This window comes from Limulus polyphemus, unplaced genomic scaffold (assembly GCF_000517525.1).
Source record: "Limulus polyphemus unplaced genomic scaffold, Limulus_polyphemus-2.1.2 Scaffold76, whole genome shotgun sequence".
Classification (NCBI taxonomy): domain Eukaryota; kingdom Metazoa; phylum Arthropoda; class Merostomata; order Xiphosura; family Limulidae; genus Limulus; species Limulus polyphemus.
The window spans coordinates 590,904-607,314 of NW_013665686.1; the positions used below are offsets into that span (position 1 = coordinate 590,904).

At 33.1% G+C, this 16,411-nt stretch overlaps 1 protein-coding gene across 4 annotated transcripts in view; it reads left to right on the forward strand.

Moving 5' to 3' along the window:
- LOC106466791 (muscarinic acetylcholine receptor DM1-like) overlaps positions 1 to 16,411 on the forward strand; it is a 46,689-nt gene that overhangs the window by 13,301 nt on the left and 16,977 nt on the right. Inside the window, exons 2-5 of one of the 4 annotated variants that reach the window (XM_022395439.1) lie at positions 10,484 to 10,612; positions 13,549 to 13,579; positions 14,017 to 14,053; positions 15,182 to 15,245. The gene's annotated coding sequence lies outside the window, so the exon portion shown is untranslated. The remainder of the gene's footprint in view (positions 1 to 10,483; positions 10,613 to 13,548; positions 13,580 to 14,016; positions 14,054 to 15,181; positions 15,246 to 16,411) is intronic. The other 3 variants (XM_022395431.1, XM_022395435.1, XM_013927096.2) reach the window with 3 other exon arrangements.

Consider the following 16,411-nt stretch of genomic DNA (forward strand, 5'->3'; position numbering starts at 1 on the left):
ACAAGGATTTGGTGTCATGCTTCGATACGTTGTAGAGATGGTAGTCCTACCATAAACTGTTTAAACAATTTCCAGAGGTTATTTGCTTCCACACCATGCTCACCAATCCATAATGGCTGTGCTTCAATTTGCATGGCTAGCAATGCACAAGCTGCATATGTGTCCTTAAGCTGCTTTTTTTATATTTCATCTCTTGCTTATTTGTTATATTCAGTATCCATTTATCAGTAGAGTCTTTACTATTCACATGGTTTGCCATTACAACTGATGCTGTACGTTTCATTGCTGGTTATATCCAAGATCCACACACTTTGCAAATGGATAAATCCTCACCTGCTGGTCAGGAAGTCCACCTGCATATTCTTAATACCAGCCTGAATGATGCTATACAATAAACTTGTACCCACGCGCCGCTGTGCAATCACAAATTCCAGTTCTCCAAAGTTCATAAGCTATTTCCGTTTTGCATGATCTACTCTAGCAATACATTTTCTAACATATAACTAGTGGCAAAAGCGCTCAATGAATATTGCAACAACAAGCAATTCTTTCTTTGTCACATGGTGATGATGTTTGAAATGGACATTAGCAATCAACTGGAATACACTATAACATCCACTACCATACCATCTTGTAGCTTCGATAATACTGCTCCAATTTCAATATTACTGCCACTTCTATCCAGGATGAATGGAATATCTACTCTCGGATGAGCTTACACTGATGTATCAATTTTGGCACGTTTAGTGACTAGAATGACTTTGCACAACCCTCAATTTATCTAAAATGGGATTCGGCCTTAATTAATGCCAAAAGCAGTGCTGATGTGGTAGAGAAACTGGTCACAGAGTGCCTATAATATGAAACAAAGCCAAAAAAGCCTCATATTTCCGTCTTGTTCATAGACTCAGGCCAGCATATCATTTACATATACAAGTAACTGTTCCCATGGCAAAACACACAATGGGAGTTCCCACAGCAACTCTAAAAGAGTTGGCATATTAAACAGACTGAATGGTATGGCACAGAACTTTATTAACCATTTCAAGTGTTGAAAACAGTCTTGGATCTGCTTTCGTCATGTAGCTCGACCTTTCAGTAGCTGGAAACAAAATTCAGTAAACTAACCAAGCAAGACTCTATCAACTCATTAAGACATCCGTCCAGGCATCTATCAACAATCTGCTAATGTGCATTACAGCATTTACCTGTCTGAAGTCTAGGAAGATCTTCAATATACCCTCTTTTATCTGACAGTTACTATTGGCAATGATCTGACATTCTCTGATTGCTGAACTATTCCACCCTTTAGCATCTCAACACTGATTATGTCACTGGTTTCCAGAAAACAAAGCTTGTATGATGTTTGCTTTATAGAATGCATATATCTGATATTTATATGTTCATTGGAAAATTCTGTCAGTAACCTTTAAGGTTCTCTTTGCTGGTCTGACCCAATATTATGTACATATTATTATTTGACCACAGGCGCACTGATAACTATGTATTGCCTATTGATGCACTGCATCTGAAGTAACGCTAGTTACACTCCTAGGTTTGGCCACTTCTTCTTCACACACATTATATCAATGACCATTTCAACTAGCAACATCAGTACTTGTTTATCATAATTGCAAATCATGAACAGAATGTATCATGCTTCCAGCTTAGTTTTTGAAAGAAAAGTATGTTTCAGATTTTACTTCTACTTCAGTATTAGCTGATGATGTAATCTTAGATTGTGTTTAGAAGACACAATAATATTCGTGTGTTAGATCAACCTCAGAATAATTGGTTTATACTACGGGCATTTTTAAATCCAAATGAGCATATTCTACATTATAAAGTCATGCGTTTTAGAATGATATCTCATTAAATGCTGACTAGACTTAAACTCAGAAGTAGTGTATAGTTAAACAACAATTTATTAGCACAATGAAGTAGCTTATTTTGAAGGGAACATACTACACGTTTTGACATAAGACCTGAGGAAGACAGAAAAATGTTCTGTTGAACCACGTAGTATACTCTTCCAAAACTAAACCATTCCACTATTCTTAAAATCGTTGTTTGTCAGTTTATTATTACGTTAACATAATGTACTTTCATGCTCAAGTACATTACGGGTATATATCGGAAACGTAAATACCAACGAAATGGAGTATTAGATTATCTATTTGTTTGTTTGTAGTTAAGCACAAAGCTGCACACACAATGGACTATCTGTGCTCTGCCCATCACGGGTACCGAAACCCGGTTTCTAGCATTGTAAGTCCGCAGACATTCTGCTGTGCCAGAATAGAAAAACATGTTTGTATTGTCATTACTAAAGCCTGGAGTAGATAATTCACACCAGTGCACATGTTTAATACAGATAAGTATTTTATATATTGTGATTAAAATCCGGAATAGTTATCAATTTGGTTGTTGTTAATCGCAAAGCTACACAATGGACTATCCATGCTCTGCTCACCATGAGTATAAAAACTTGATTTTTAGCGTCGTAAGCTTGCAGACTTACCGCTGAGCCATAGGGTGGTGGTGGTGGTGGTGGGACTGAAATAAGAAATTCACTATACTTTTACCAAGATTAGTTTGATTTTCATACTTTTAGATTTTCAGGTTTATAATTACTGCAGACATAAATAGGCTTAAAGTGGCAAAAATTAAGCCCAACAGTGCAAATAGACATTTTCACGCTTTGTATTTTAAGCTGTCTTAAATGATAGTTAGTTTAAGCCAATTATAAAGTTTAAATTTCTTCAAATTGTTTGCGAACGATGATCGAATTTTAACAAAGCATTTCTAAGTTTCATTCAAGTGGAAAACCATCACATGAATGGAAATCGACCAATAACAGCACGCTGCTGTGAATTGGTTACAAATGCCATAAAGTGTTGCTAGAAATGTAGAAATATTTTAAAATCAATAGTACAGTTATTGGGACACCTAGACAAGGTAGAACTATCCACAACACAAGCAGATAACCACCGTCTGTCTATTCTGACCCAATGCAATCGTAAGGTGCTTGTTTCGAGACTGAATCGGATGTACACAGCCTCTAATTGGCACCGTGTTAGTGAGAAGACTGTTAGAAACAAAATTTATAAGTTAGTCTGTATGTCAGACGCCCAGTGATTTGTACTCTGCTCTTAGCAGGACAAGTAACAGCTCGCTTGTAATTATGTTAAGAAGACATCCATTGAACTAATGATATATTTAATGAATTTTCTGGTTCATTCTGTAGTCAAATGATATTTTTATATACTCACTTGGAGAGAATCTGAAATCAGAAATACCTTCACTGGCATATGTATTGATCTCTGCATCGTGCGAAATGTTACCATTGAGTAATTTTATTGTGTATTTAGACGACAAGTAAATGAGTAAGCACATATATTTAGCAGCTTTCAATGAGCCTAGACATCGTGGATGCCATAGTAAAGTACGATAGCCTATTTTCTAACACAAGCTGATAACAATGAACACTCTTTGTTAATAAATAATAACAGTGGAGACTAAAGAAGATCTTTGCCAAACTTATAGCTACTGCTCGTTAAAACTTTGATAAACTTACAACAGAGTGTAATGTATCATATTTGATGAAAATATAAAGAGTTTCAACGCTGGTTATAGGCTGATAAACTGGTATGGAAAAACAGTGTTATTCATTATATATGTGTGTGTATTTGCATTCAAAACACCACCAGGCTCTAAATATCGTTTGTTTTTATTTATATTCTGGATTTCGGTTGGTTGATAGAGTTTTCGCAGCTTTGACACTGCTGTTCAATCTACATGTTAAAGTAATACATAATACATAAAATACATATAATCTATACATGTAAACATAGATATGTATGTGTATCTGTTCCTTATACATGTCAACATTTCTTGATCATTCAGCACCAAACTTGACACAGTGATGCAGGATCACACGAGGAAGGTCAATAGAGTGGGATTTGGATCCCCATCTAATTTCATATTGATAAAATTATTGAAAACAGTATGACTTTCTTTTCAGTATTGGTAACTTTATGCAGTTTAGATTTACTGTTGCTCTTTGTTTGCTTTGACCGTTAGCTAGTGTTAAATAGTCGTTGTTAATTTTTTTTTTCTCTTGAGTACTTTTGAACTTATTTCTAAATCAAACAAGGGATGGCGCCACTACACTATTAAATCCTTTTTCTTATGGCTGACTTCTATAAATTAACTGTTCAAACCGGTTGGATACTTAGCATCCTTAACTCACCAATCAATAAACGAGCTAACTTGACTGAAGAGAAATATCTGACATAAACGTAAAAAATACTAAGTATTCGATTTTTTTTAAATTTACGTATCTTTTTAAACTATATATATATATATATTAAACACCAATGTTTGTGTTTTAGTAATTTTTTTTAATGCAAATATTTTTCGTAATTAATACATGCAACTACAAGTTCGTAAACATTCCATACAGTTTTAACTAAAATCCCAAATTTATCTATTTAGAGAACATTGATTTCAGCCTAATTAGAAGGGGAATATATTTCTTTCAGCCATCCCTTTCGTCATTAATAACTATTATGTAGATTCAATTTCTAAATGCTTCCCTGTCCCACATTATTTATTTTATTGTTAAAACTAATCCAAGAGGTTTCTTGCAATTAAGACTGCATCTTAAACCCATCTTTCTTGTTATCTTTTTTATAGATAGAATGTCTTTCAAATGCCAATCATTTATGGCTTGATGCGTATCTGTGATTATATTCAAGAAAAGAAAATTTTATGAATCGTGTTTAATGTAATAAACTCCAAAGTTATTTTGAAATAACTCAAATACTGCAATATTATATTCAATAACTAGATAATTACAGTGGGAAAGTTGTAAAAGTTGAAACGCTACAGTTAACCTAGGATATATCGCAGTTACTTTCGCTTTAGGCTTTGATACACATAAATATAAACTCCAAACAGATTTAGAGTAAAATAACTTCCCTTACCGCTTACCCGCTAATCTAGATTAGAGAATGAAACTAAGAGTTATGCGGTATCAGATTTGGGAAAGAAACTCTGAAAGAAAATAAGGTGAGATGCTTAGATTTAATGTCTCACAACACGAACTTTACAAGACGACGAAAACACGGAGTATATAGCTGAAGATTATATGGAACATTCCTTACAACCATTCCATTTAAAAATAATTTCAAAGGTACTAACTGTTGGACTTGGTTATTATTATTTTTTCACGCCTACGCGGTTTCTAAAACTGCTCCAATAAAGTTAACCTGAATTCCCATCCTTCCCCTACGATTCAAGAAAGCATCGCGTGACAATGAGAGATAATACACTGAGCCGGTCGGTTAGTCGAACTGGTCTTTGCTGACAAGAAATAGTAAGAAAGCAAAGATCATTACTCAGAAAATATTTTTGTGTTACAACACTCTGTAACAGATGAAGTAAATATGAGGGTTGACACAAGTTCTACATACATTTTTTTATCGTGCGTTTTTGCACCACAGATATGGTATTCCTTCGTTTTCCTGATCTGGAAAAAACTTAGACGGTAATGAGATACCTTACTTCGATTTTACAAGCAATTGAAAAAGAAATTGTAAATCTTTGTGCATCACTTTTAAAATTTCTATTAAACAAGAAATAACTGGCAACACTTCATGGATATTTCACCAAAAACTTAGTTTCAGACAGTAAAGCAAAAGTTTAATATGTCACGCAAGGACTTAAGATACAAAATTACCTAAAGTTTTCAAAGAACTACTATCAACGAGCTCCATGAACATTTGCTCAATATCGGCAAACAGAAATCTTAGAACATTCAAGAAAAATAACCAAGTTAATTTGGTAATATACACTGAAATTGGTAACCAGTTGACATTGTACAGAATAAACCTCAAGTAACTTGAATAGTTTACAAGTCTTTCTGGTTCCAATTAGTGTTATCTTGATGTTTTTATATCGTTTAATGTTTGTACTTCATTATGATAAGCAGAAAATTTTACTTGATTAATACAGACTCAACTTGGTCATTTCAGTGAACTTCATAAAAAAAACCTGCTATCACATTAGTCCCCCTGTGGGTTAGCAGTAAGTTTACGGACTTGCAACTATAAAATCCGGAGCTCGATTTCCCGTGATGGCTAGAGCTTAGATAGCCTATTGTGTAGTTATCTGATAAAACAAATAAACAAGCTATCATATTAGGAAAAATATACATAAACGTCACACAGGTGGTACTAAATTTATTCTGTACCTATCTAACAGGCAGATAAATATGGTTGTATTTCATTTACAGATCTGACATTTGTTAACACTGTTTCATGCTAATAAGTATCAGGTGTAAGGGCACAGTGTGTAATTATAAGCGCACAATTTGATCTTGTATAAATACTATTTCCAAAAATCAGGTATTTACATATCTGTGGTTTTGAAAATATACCGTGGAAATTTTGTTGATATTCTTCTCTTTGTTTCTTAGCTCATTAGCTGTTAATACTATGATAAATGTTAGTTTTAAAAGTATAACCTGCACATTTGTTTGTTGTTTTTCTGTGTGTGTGTTTGTTAGTTTGTCAGTTCTCAATACAACGGTAAAAGTTGTTGATTCCTTTGTCGGTTTTTAAAATATTCAAGTGCGAGAAAAGTTTTGCATGAAAAGACGCGATTTGATTTGTAAGTCTTTACCTGTTATAATGACCCCCTTCGAAAATGACTCGACTCTCAATTCTTTTCGCTTACATCGTTGTCAGGTAGAACAAAAGGTAGAAGACAACGCTCATAATCATTGTTCAAAGAAGTAAATGTGAAATGAATACGGGAGCAAAGATAACCAGAATATTAATTATTAGCGAAAGTAACCTGCTTCGCTCGGGTTATTAGGTTGATTTATTCTAGATGACTATGTCAGTGTGTGTGTTCTGAACCTATTTTGATATAAAAGTATAACCTATATACCTTTTTTGCTCCTTTACGGGATGTGGCCTGTTTATAAGGGTAACCTTTCCTCTGACTTGTCCTCCAATGTTAAACTTAAATAATAAAACAAATAATAAAAAACAACCCTCTTTAATTAACGGAGCCTCTAAATTAGAAAACAACATTTTTTTTAATTTTGTAGTTTATACATTTCATTTTATACTTTCAGCACATAGCCTCTTAACAGCAATATTAGGTTATACTTTTATTGCTAAGCAACATGATATAAACGCCATTGTTGGAACGCATTGTTACCAAAATGCAATGGCTTTTCTATATATTAGAAGTTGTTATATAAATAACCACTTCTTTTCTAAGTGCTTTTCCGCTAGATTACCTCATTACAAAGATGCGCGAACGCATGCACACAAGCACGTGGATAAGATAAGTAATAATACCCAGGTGCAGACCCTCAGGGTCCACTGAGTATGGGAGCAAAATTTTAGGTTTCTTGGTTCTTTCCTCTTGGAGCTATGGCGGACACGCATACACGCGCGCAAGCACACATGTACGTGTCTGACTGTCTGGCTGTGATTTCTATTGGTTTTATATTACCACTTCTTTTCTATGTGTTTTTTCTAATTTGTTTAATTAAAAAGATGCACACGCGCATGCGCGCACGTACATGGATAAGATAAGTAATAATACCCAGGTGTGAACCCTCAGGGTCCACTAAGTATGGGTGAAAAATTTCAGGTTTCTAGGTTCTTTGCTCTGGGAGCTATGGCGGTCACACACGCGAACATGCACATCTTTTTATGCGAAAACCCACATAGAAAAGAAATATGACCGCCATAGCTCCAAGATGAAAGAATTTAGAAAAATGAAATTCAGAAATAGAAATCACAAAAAATTACAATTAGAAATCACAGTAGTGTGCGTGCGCACGTGCGTGTCTGTGTGCGCACGTAGAAAAGTAATAATACCTAGGTGCACACCCTCAGAGTCCACTTAGTATAGGTGCAAAAGTTCAGGTTTTTAGGTTCTTTGCTCTTGGAGTTATGGCGGTCACATATTCTTTTCTATGTGGTTTTTCGCTTGCTTACCTCACAAAAAGATTCGCATGCGCATTCGTTCGCACGTGGATAAGTAATAATACCCAGGTGCACACCGTCAGAGTTCACTTAATATGTGTTCAAAATTACAGATTTATAGATTCTTTCCTGTTGGAATTATGGCGGTCACACACACACACAGACACGCCCTTTTATTATTATAAGGGGGGATTCTCTTCAGATTTGACGTATTTGGCAACAATGTGTGTTAATATGTTCGACGTTGGTCACATATAGAAGGACCTAATACGTGCTTCTCAGTATTTGTCTGCCAATAAACATAATACCATTTCTGACATTTCTATTTCCTGAAATCAGACGTTCCCATGTAATAGAAATATGTCTTCAAGGAAATAATGAAAAAGGAGCGAACATATATTTAGAGCATAAGATTTTTAGTTATGGTTAATTTATCCGAAAATTTAGTGGGCAACCTATCTAAGATCCTGGTGGCTCAGAAGTAAGCTGGAAGACTTGTAACGCTAAAAGTCGAAGTACGATAGCCTATTGTATAGTTTTCTGATTAAACCCCAACAAACAAATAAATCGCTATCTAAAGATGCAAAGAACTTTGTATATGAGTATTTACTTCAGAATATGAAAACTTAAAAAAATCAGAACAATATTTTAAACGTCTGAAGAATGCAACCCATACTGTACTAAAGAATGCATGGTTTGATGTCGTCGCTACATTATAAGTTTCTTTGTTCAATTTTTGCGCAAAGTTACTCGAACGCTACCAGCGCTAGTCGTCCCTAATTTAGAAGTGATAGGCTAGAGGGAAGCCAGCTAGTCCAAACCACCCACCGCCAACTCTTGATCTACTCTTATACCAACAAGAAGTGGAATTAACCGACACATTATAACTCCCCCACAGCTAAAAAGGGAATATGTTCGATGACGGTATTCGAACCCGCAGGTAACCATATTGAATATCGTAACCACCAGGCCATGTCACGCCAACATTATAAATGAAAAATGTACAAAAATATTTTTCTTTCTTTTTCGTATAAACGGTCTTGTGGTCTTTAGTCTCTACATTACGTTGGAATGTTCGATAGACAAAATCATTTTCCAGGTTTTAGTAATGTTTGTTTGTTTGAAGTTAAGCACAAAGCTACACAATGGGCTATCTGTGCTCTGCCCACCAGGAGTATCGAAACCCGGTTTCTAATGTTGTAAGTCCGAAGACAAACCACTGTGCTACTGGGGGGCTTTTGCTAATGTATTAATAGTTAATCTATCACAATGAGTGTGATCCAAAACGTGACAACTGAATAACTTTCAATAGAAATACGTTTCGATCTAGAAATTACACGTACCTTGTTATTTTCACTGCAAATAAAATTCTCAATTTACAGCCATGGGAGCGCATATTTACACGTAATTAATTGATTATAATTATAAATTATATCAGAAAAATTACAGTTTTTTTTCTCTCTTTGCCCATCGCTAATTTTATAAGCAGGCGATATATGCATAATATAATAACGTTAGTCAATCTAGTAAAATACGTGAAACATTTCATATCAAGGAAGAAGCATCGAAACAGAGGAGACAGTGTTTGTTTAAAAGGACATAGAGTAATATTACTTGCGGTTAATTAACACAGTATTTAATGAAACATCAGCAAAACTGTAGAACATTCAATAAAAACCTCGAGATACCAAATAATATAAAACATTAGTTTGAAGGGGAAAAACTTATTTAATTAGATATCTTTCTTTGTCTCGTATTTTAAAAACATTTTACAATTCGAACTGGGAACAGTGTGGATTAGTGCACAGAAAAAACAAAACAAAAAAACGTAATTTTCGATTGAAGTAAGTCAAAAAATATAACAAAAATAACAAATCAAACCTAAACTGGTGTATTTTGAAAACTGTATAAATGAGTTCGTTTTGTCTGTCCGTTTATTCAGTTTGAAATTAATTTAATCAAATAGAGGTATAACCATATTACTATTATCGCGATTCTGCTAATTAAGAACACGAACTGTGTGACGATAACTATCGGATGAATTCTACACATGTGATTATATTTCCTCATGATAATTTTATTGAATGATTTTTAACTCCACTGGAACATATGAATTCTACACATGTGATTATATTTCCTCATGATAATTTTATTGACTGATTTTTAACTCCACTGGAACATTAGTTTCACGTAATTTAAGATGGGGCAAAAACAATACAAAAACTTGATCTTTGATTGAAAGTAATTAATAAACAAAAGATGGAAAATAATTGAATTACATTAATATTTTGTGTTTTTATACCAATTAATTTTTATTGTGTGTGAATGTGTTTAGGTAAACAATAAATTAAAGATAATTACTTTTTTAAGGCTGTGTTATTTTCTTTTTCTAAAAATAGATTTCCAGTCACTTGATATAAGTAAACTAGAGTTTTTGACGTCTAAAAATTAACTTCAGCAGTCTTTCACAGGAGCCTAACAAAACGTTATCAAGAGGTTATCCGTCTAATGTTCTATGAACAGAAAGAAACAGAACTGTTTAGTATGCTAAGTAACGACGTGACCGTCTAATTCTCCAAGAATACAAAGAAATGGGTAATGTAAGTAATGGCTTTACTATGTCACCATTTATTTCCCTAAGAGTACAAACGAACGGGTCTGTTTTGTGATGTAAGAGACTGTTTTACTACGTCACTGTAAATATATTCCTAAATACAAAGAGACAGGCCTGTTTTGTGATGTAAGGGACGGCTTTACTACGTCACTGTAAAGATATTCCATAAATACAAAGAGATAGGCCTGTTTTGTGATGTAAGGGACGGCTTTACTACGTCACTGTAACGATATTCCATAAATACAAAGAGACAGGCCTGTTTTGTGATGTAAGGGACGGCTTTACTACGTCACTGTAAAGATATTCCATAAATACAAAGAGACAGGCCTGTTTTGTGATGTAAGGGACGGCTTTACTACGTCACTGTAAATATATTCCTAAATACTAAGAGACAGGCCTGTTTTGTGATGTAAGGGACGGCTTTACTACGTCTCTGTAAAGATATTCCATAAATACAAAGAGACAGGCCTGTTTTGTGATGTAAGGGACGGCTTTCCTACGTCACTGTAAATATATTATATCAGTATCAAGAGACAGGCCTGTTTTGTGGGTTAAGTTACGGTTTACTCCATCCCCCATCTAATGCTCCATAAATACAAAAAAATAATGTTTTATTTGCTAAGAAACGACTGTACTACAACAAATTCTAATTTCTAATTTTCTGTGGATACAAGGTAACAAATCTGTTTTACAATAAAGTTTTTTCAGTGTATTCAGAACAAACACAAAAACTCTAATGTTTCAGTCCATTCTGTGCAATCTTTATCTTTTATTGACTCTTACAATCAACGTTTATGTTAGTCATTAGTTATTCATTCATTGAGTTTGATTGTTTCTACAGATTTGCAATTTTAAGAGTAAGCACTCTCCTCTAAAATACGACATGAGAAATGGTTTTTGACAAACCAAATTATTTTAGTATCTTACAAGTACAATTAGCATAATCGAATCATTATCGAAGAACAACAAATAGATAGAAAATACGGTTTATCAAAGTAGTTAATAAATTGTAAAATTGTTAATCACACAAATTAAACTGAGGTATTTAGCATGAGTAAATGCGTTTGTAAAAAGGGGTACGTTCCTTATTACATTGTTTGTCACAAATTATATCAGTGTACAATATAAATGTTTGATTAAGAATGCTAATGCATTTAAACATAATTTTTTGAATTTATCTAAAGTGAAACGTTCTTCTCAAACAAACACAGGTCTTTCCACTTTAGTATAACATATTATGCATATATTTTACTTTTACTATTTGTTATAACAAATAGTTGTGGTCTCTCATGAAAAAGACTTGGACTTATTCTGACACTCAAAGAATCACTAGTTAAAACACTGAACATTGAAAAGTGTTATAAAATGTTGGTTAAAAACACCAACCAGATTAAGATTATAAATGAAAACAACAAATGTTATTTGTTTGGTAAGTCAGTACACAAGTGTCATTTATGAAAACAACAAGGAATGTTTGTTAAGTAGTAACAATAAAATAGTTTTCAAGAGATCCACAATAATTGTTCTTTTGGAATCGCTTATAAATCAAAACACAAGGTGTTCTAAACGTTGAATATTCTAGGAATCTTTTACTAAGTTCCTGTACTAATCCATTAAGTTTAACAATTTGTCTTTTTTTTTTTTTACAACAACAACAAAGAAAGAGAGTAATGTCGAATATAATTTTTAATTATTTATAAAGGAAAGCTTTAAAAAGTGTAACATACAGTGGCATGATATCTCGATAAGAGCTATTAGCAAGTTTAAACACAAAATGTTTGATATTTAGAAAAAAACCACGAAAGAATGAAGTGGTCTAGAAGTTTCTGTGACTGGACTATAATTCCCAATGTTTCATGGTTTGTGTCTCGTTGCTGAAAAAAAGAACAACTCTACATTGTATAACAAAAACACTAACATGTTTAGGTTTTTAACACAATTTTGTTATTTCTACTAAAATTAATGTGCGCATGTGGATTGTTGTATATGGCGCATGTGTTTCTGCACTTTTCTTGAAAGTTCTTTCACTTTGGAAGTCACACGTGATTTATGACTTGTTAACTACCTGTTAACTTAGACTTACGGTTACAAAAGTGATTAATTAAGCTAATTTATGAAAGTTATCGAAGCAAATATAATTCCCAATTAACCAACAAAAAGTTAAAAGGGTAATCATGGACGGAGAAGACTGAAGCTATAAGCAGCCGTAGCAGCAATCTTTTCTTTTTAAAGCCATTAAATTAAAGTCTAATTTAGAAGCCTAACTTAAGATCACGGAGTAGGTCTTGACTCTCATGACATGAACAGATAGCAAAGAGAATAATGAAGAAAAAACTTTCAAATTGAAACTGTGTCAAGCTGATTAGCTTAGCTTGGGGAATTATAAAGAAGTTAGAAAACTGAAAAAGATTACATTAACTACATACATGCATAATCAAATGATTCAATTAGAAGAGCTCGTAAAAGGAAAAATATCGAGTAGATCAACATATTTTATTGGTTTAGAAGGACATCATTCGTCGTTCTTGTGTATTTATAAGCGATGTTTTTATGTTCATCATGAGTTTTTCCTGTAGCCGTTAGCCTGAAGCAGAAAAGTACCCGGGAGATTTGTTGCAAAATTTCAAACTCACCTTGGTCTGTCGGATTAATAAGTGGTTTATAAATAGCGTAATAACGAGCGGGTTACATAAACGTAGCATATATAAGCACGGTTTATTTTCAGTATAATATATGAAACATATTAATGATATTATTGTCGATTACATGAAATATCGCGAGCCATAATATTTTGAGTGATTGAATCAAAATAAATTTTGGGTTAAAAAAACAAAAAGGCAATTCGTTTGTTATGTTTCTCATTCTTAAAGACAGTTTCTACAGATGACTCTCATTAACAATGATTATTTCTTCTTCTTTCAGATTTGACTCAAAGTGACAGAATGATTCATTAGTAAGTTTTTGTTTTTTTAAGATCCAAAAATTAAAGTATATGATGCAGAGACTGATTCAATGGTAACGTTTTGTTTTTCATTTTAAGAGACACAAGTTAAAGTACATGGTTCAGAGAAGGGTTCCATGGTAGGCTTTTATTATTTGTTTTTAAACTGACAGATAGTAAGTTGAATGAAAAATTATCACCGAATTGTTCTATATCTTCAATAAAAGATTACTATCGAATCAGTTCTACATCTTCAATAAAAGATTCCCATAGAATCAGTTCTATATCTTCAACTCACTTATCTTAGTCACAAAAACAAACAAAATCTCACCTTTGAATAATATGTCTACTTTTAACCGACTTAGCCCAGTGAGAAATCAAACAAAAAGAAGCATACTAAGATATAGAACTGCTTCGATGATAATCTTTTATTCTTTGTTTTGATCCAGAGGTATACAAGTTGACAGTGCAACGACTGATTTGATGGTAAGTTCCACTCGATTGTTTTAAGTCTAAAATAAGTCAACTAAAGATACAGAGAATGCTTCAATGGAGAATGTTTGTTTAATATGACTTTGAGATAAATTAAATAAAGGTACAGAAGATGATTTCATGGAAAATGTTTGTTCGTTGTAAGTTCGAGGTAAATTAACTAAGGGTAAAGAGGATAATTTAACGTTAAGTTCGTGCTACTTTTCTGACTGATATACCTGAGCTGAAAGTATAGAGACAAATAATTTAATTGGATAAATGATAATGATATTAAAGCGGATGATTCAAACGCAGGAATTTGTTCTTTATTTTATGAGGGGAGTGGCCAAAAGATACAAAAATACTAAGATGGTAAGTTTTATATTTGTGCTTAAACTAATTCTTCCAGTTATGAAAGAATGTCTTCTAAGTGTTAAATAATATCTGCCATAGTACAGGTACATAATTCTCGTTGAAGTAGACGAGTATCTCTTGAATTTTACGTTCATACTTGTCGCAAGGGCTACTTTTCTCTTGAATTTCACCTATTAGTACAGATCAGTATATGTGTAATTTTCATTGAAATAGAAGTATAACTCTTGAACTGGAATACATATTACAGGTTACTAGAGGCTTAAATCTCATTTAGATATAAGTTCATCTCTGGAATTTTGCATGCATAGATGTCATACAGAGGACTGAGTACGTTATATTAAAACGATTTTCAATATGCAAATCAACAAGTCACATAAAGTAACCTAGTGTTTTATGTGCAATCGGACTGTTAAAAACAGATGCTGGGAAACTGTAGTTCTCGTACACTAGACGGAATATGTAAAGCAAGCAGGGAGTAGTGGTGCGTTTTGAGCATGACACCCTTAAGACAGAGCCTTTTGCAATGGAAGCTGTGTTGCAGAGTTATTTTCAAGATGGACAGTAGTCAGATAGAGAACGACTGGACATGGTGACATGGACTGTAACAAGATTTTGAAACACAAAAATCATTGTAATACGAGGTACTCAGCCCCTGTAGTAAACGGCACTACGCGATTAAGTTTAGGTAATGTATTTTTTAAAATTACATGTATGTATATATATATATTCATAATACACGTGAATGGACTCTTAATCTCGCCAATATAGGTGTGTCTATCTTGATTGGAGCGGGCATAATTGTTACGCCAGTAGAAGTTTAACTCTCCTTAAGGTAAATGTATACATTTTCAATTTTTTTTTACATCTAGCTATCACAGTACAGTTCATATATTGGTTAGATCTCTTAAACAGAACGTGTCAAATTCTTTGCTTTTAATTACTTAGAAATTACTAGATAATACTGCGAGTAAAACTTTTCAAAGATAAAGTACTTGACAGATAGATGGAACTGTGCATCTTTTGTTTTTCATTATGAAATGATTTCAGTAGCGGGTACTAGAAGAAAACAGCTTCTTAGAGAATTATAAACAGATTTTTACACGAATGAATGGATTTGTGAATAAATATATTTTCAAAACAAGTGTAAACATATCCTGTTTGACGTTGTTTTCGGTATTTAACAAAGCTTTCATAGTTGTCCTTTTTTTTTCTTTTATTATATTAATAATAGTTGCTATTTGAATATATATATTTCTTTCAAAATAAATAATTTGAACATTTTCTCATAACCCAGTATTTCAGTTTTCATTTTGTTACGAAACTATTATCCTTCTACAAATGTTTTTTCTTCCCTATGAATGGATTGTATATATATATTAATATTTCTCAGAATTATATTGTTAAAGGCAGAAATAATACGAAGAAGAAAAGTTTTCGCATACCATATATGATACCAGATATTAGTAACAAAAACAGTGATGCATATACTTCAGTCCGTTTACTGCCTCTCAAACACCGCAGATGCACAAGTATCTGCTGTCTATTTTGGTCACAACATTCATTATATAAAGAAGACATTTTTTTCTGAGTATCTGCTAAGCAAACCTGAAAAAATGACAGAGACTGTCATACAGTGGGGGAAAATGATAAAAGTATGTAAGGGAGCAAAACTAATAAAAGAACTTACTTAAATATATAATGAGCAAAACTGGTAAAAAAACTTACTTGAATATATAATGAGCAAAACTGATAAAACAAAATACTTGAAAATACAGTGGACGATACTGATAAAAGGACTTACTTGAATATACAGTGGGCGAAATTGATAAAAGGATTTACTTGAATATACAGTGGACGATACTGATAAAAGAACTTACTTGAATATACAGTGGACGATACTGATAAAAGAACTTACTTGAATATACAGTGGACGATACTGATAAAAGGACTTACTTGAATATACAGTGGGCAAAACTGATAAAAGGATTTACTTGAATA